This window comes from Pezoporus wallicus, unplaced genomic scaffold (assembly GCF_028554395.1).
Source record: "Pezoporus wallicus isolate ANWC-B61680 ecotype Strahan unplaced genomic scaffold, APGP_CSIRO_Pwel_v1 contig_14703, whole genome shotgun sequence".
NCBI classification, from domain to species: Eukaryota; Metazoa; Chordata; class Aves; order Psittaciformes; family Psittacidae; genus Pezoporus; species Pezoporus wallicus.
In genome coordinates, this window is record NW_026635616.1 from 1774810 (window position 1) to 1779157 (window position 4348).

The following is a 4348-nucleotide window of genomic DNA, read 5'->3' on the forward strand; positions in this document are numbered from 1 at the left end:
CGTTTGTCTTCCCATTGTAAAGTCTGGGAATACCAATTTGTTACCTGTCTTGGGTAAAATAATTCAGGATAAGGAATAAGCAACAAGTCTCTGCTTAAATATTTGGTGTAAAACTGTATGAGACACAAGTACTTCAGCTGGAGATGATGTGGAATAGTCCAAGAATTGGAAAATAACCCGATAACAAACTGAAGGAAAATGGCATTAGTTTGTTTTACTGAGGTAGAGATCAGGCTAAAGAATGGCTTGTAAGTGGAGGTTCTCAAGGGCTGATCACAGACCGCTCTTGGTCAGTACCTTTGGCAAGGACTTTGGGTACAAAGGAACCATCAATACAGAAGCAGATTAAAATAGCATGCAAAAGAAACTGCATGACCTTGCACAAAGTAGAAAGGCCATGGTGATTCAGCATAGAATCATAGAATAGCCCAGGTTGCAGGGGATGAAAGATCACTTGGACCAACCTTTTGTGGGAAAGGGATGTGATCATCTAGCAGTCCCTCATGATGCAAAGTATTCAGTCACAAACTTGACTCGTCAACTGGAAATGACAATAGAATGAACAAGCAAAGGCATATTAGCAACTGATGCTGAGGCACCAATGGAGTGGGGCAAGAAGGAAGTGACATAGGAGCTCAGATGTGTAGTAATGGGGTTGTTTCTTTATTTGTGTACTTGTGTTCTTAAAGAGAGAAACAGCAATGTAATTATGCAAGGGCCTGGCAAAACCTCATCTGGAATTCTGTACACAATTCTGCTCAACCATGATAAAGAAAGATGAGCCCTAACTAGTCCAGGGATGCAGAAGGGCTACCAGGAACATTAAGGGAATGAGGAATATAGTTTTTGAGACTTCATTTTAGACAACTAAAGTCTGAGAAGTGGTAGGGTCACAGCCTATGTAATTACAGCAGAGTGAAAACTGTGTAAGGGAAAAAGTAGGTAAGATGTAATGTTAGTAGAAGGAAAAATAGATATGATTTGGTCATGTTTTTGAGCTATGTATGCAAAGGAGTTTCTATGTGTCAGAAGAAAGATGCTCGGGAATAGCTTTCCAAAAGAAGTGGTGTGAGCAGTTTTGTAGGCAGGCACGTGTGCATGCAACTCGCTTAGTTTTAGGATGAGCTTGATTATTTGATGGGACGCCAACTGAGTACACTGCTGATCCAAGTCATTTCCTCCTCTCCCTTGTCCTTATTCTCTTTAGGGCAGGACTGCAATTTGAAAGGAAGAAGGTCTTCAAACAAACAAACCAAACCATATAAACCAACCCCCTGAGATCCCTGACTCTCACATCATTATTGATGAGAGAGCTAACACAGACACAAGGCTTTATCAGAGGCAGGCTCCCTTAACAAACTGAAATCTTTGACAACATCCAGCTAAAGAGAAGAGCAGAGAAGAAAGGGATTATTTATTTTGTCTCTAATTGCCTTCCACTGAACTGAGGCACGTTCCCAGAAAGAGAAAACTGTTCACAGAGAAACAGAAACCAAACCGAACAGGAATTTGGGGGATTTCCCAAACTCTGTAGCTGTTTAAAAGCTGAGTTACTCCAGCTTTGCGTATGTGCCTTTTGCAGAGGATTGCAGGCCGTTTTTGTTTCTCTTACAAACAGCTCATTGATTAAACATCTAAACAGGATGTCTTTAAGAGCAGAGAGCTTTAAAACAGGATTTGATACTAAGCAAGAGATCTGCTAGTTCCCTTTTAGCTGGTTGAGTTTCATCTTTGCTTATCAGAGCTGTTTTAGGGTACAGTAATTTCCAAGTGCACTATTGGGTTGCGAGGTAAAGAATCTCTAGAGATGAATGTAAATATCTTTTCTTTCTCCTTTACTGTAAATGACAATAGTGCCCAGGCCAGAAATTTCCCTTGTAAATTATGGTCATCCCATGCGTTTGCTAAGTTCCAGTATGGACTCAGGACCTATTCAGTCGGTGCACTGAGAGGTTACGCACCCTCGCTCATGCCTTGCTAGAGGCAGGTCGGTCAGCTCTGTTTAAGGACTTGATGAATGGCTGAGAGCCATGAAATTCGATAGAGACTTTTTGATCATACAGGTGAGGGAATTAACGGCAACAACTTCGGTATTGCTTATATAACAGCAGAAGTTGCTTTTCATGAGCCATTCTGAAGTGATAAGCACATGTGAGCACAGCTGTATTTTTACCATCGTGTTGAGAAGCTGTGATCGAAAGATTTTCCAAACATTGCCAGCTTTTTATAGCAATTTGATCCATACTTTTCAAAATTCAAAATATTCTACTTAATCCTTCCGAAGACCAATCCCTACAGCTTCCACTGACTGGTTTCCCATCATTATTTGTTTGTGCTTAGTTTCTTTGCATTTCCAACCACAAATTCCGGAAACAACATACAACTGTATGTAATTACTTTGAACTCGAGTTACGTTATTTATAATGGTTGGGGAAAATGAGATTATTTTACTTTTTAAATACCACCTATGTACTTTCAAAACACAACATGGCTGATGTGTTTTCAATTTCACTTTTATGGCAGTATGCGACATCAGGTATCATACGCAGAATCTCTACCTTTTTTGCTCAGAAACATTCCTATTTCCATAATAATAACATTAATAATAAAATAAATGAAAATCCTAGGTAATTGTTTTAAATTACTCTATGCCTTTTCAAATTGTGTTTCATCAACAAACGCTCTTCGTTTAGGTCTATCGTGCTTTGCAAGGTACATCGCTCTTGGTCATTTATCAGGTTAAAGGTATCTTTTTCCAGCACCATCTGCCCATTTACCTACTAAGAATATTGAGTTCTTCAAGGCAGAAGACTTGTGGCACTGAGTAGCCAGTTCCTGGTCTTTCCATCCACTTGAATGTACCTTCTCTGTTATTAATCATGCTTTGTTAGGCAACAGTGATGGCTGTGGGAACATCATGTGGCTCGAAATGGTCGGTTCCGTGTTTCATGGGTTGAGGCTTCCTAATAATTCAGTGATACTTTCCAAAGCCACTTATCTTTTTATCAGCCATATGCCTTGCCCTGTGACAGCTGATTCCCTGTGCACCTTGAGTTTTTCTTATAGCCCCTTCAGAACAGAGAGTGTCTGTTCACGCTTGGCTCAGATTTTGATATTTCAGCTGCCATACTTCAGTGTAATTTGTTTTCACCTCACTGAAACTGTTCTTAACTACAACAGAATTATGTCAGTGTTACGCACACGTATAGTGCATATTTCCTCAGTTTAACTTCTTTTACACGGAGCCCCTTCACCACTGAGTTCAGCAAGACTGCTATCAGTCACATGGCACCCAAAACGCAGACCACGGAGCACAGCCTCTCGTGTGCAGTGATTACTGTGTGTTAACAGAACGTGTCCAGTCCTGCAGCACGTTCAAGAAACTCCGTGTGTCCCCAGGGTGGTCTGGATCGGCAGAATCCACTGCTCTGATAAAGGGACATAGCCTGAAAGGTTGTGCCTTAATGCAAGACATGGGAAACCTCATTTTCTGCTCCAGGGTTCCTTTTTGCTGCTCAGCGCTAGATTCCTGCTTTAGATCTATTCTCCCTAACACGGTCTTATAGGATGCTGTGTTCACCAGCACAATATTGAATGGTCCCCAGGCACTGTTTTCACTCGCTTGTCATGTTTTCTACACTACACCTCACTTTGTAATTACTGCCTCCCATTACCAATAATTCGTGCCCTCCAGAGGGCCCCATTTAAGACTGAGTAATAAAATACTGGGAGATTACTATTCGCTTGATGACAGAGCATTTAATGCAACTCTTACCAAAGCTCTCCAGGGCTAGGAAATAGGCAGAATACAGTGGTTGGCTGCTTTCTGATGTTATTCAGTTAGCAACCAAGAGTGAGCTCTCTGAGGTTATTCTCTGGGGTTAAATGGAGCAGATTTATTTCTTATCTTCAGTCCTCTCGGGTAATTGTACGAGGTGAGTTTAATACGCATGTGTTTGTCATGAAAGGAGATCTTAGACTGCAGACCAAGACTTGCATTACTGTTTCAGCATTGTAAAGCGTTAGTAAATTCATATATTCTCATTTAGCCATGTGCTGATGCTGCCCACAAGGGCTTCATGCGCATGGATCCATAGTCAGGTTCTGAAGTTGCATGTTGCAGTCTGTATTTCCATTAAATCTGATGGGAAACTGTAAGCAGCTGCATATGTTGCCAAACACTTGGTGAGTTGCCTTGGTGATTTCAAACCGAGAGCCAACAACTGAATACGATAAAACATCTCACCTGGTTCTCTCCCTATCCCCCACCGTTATGCCATTTGGGGAATGCAAAGGGCTTTTAAAAGGGGTGTGGAGGACATCCAATTTACAAGTGATTTCTGTAGGG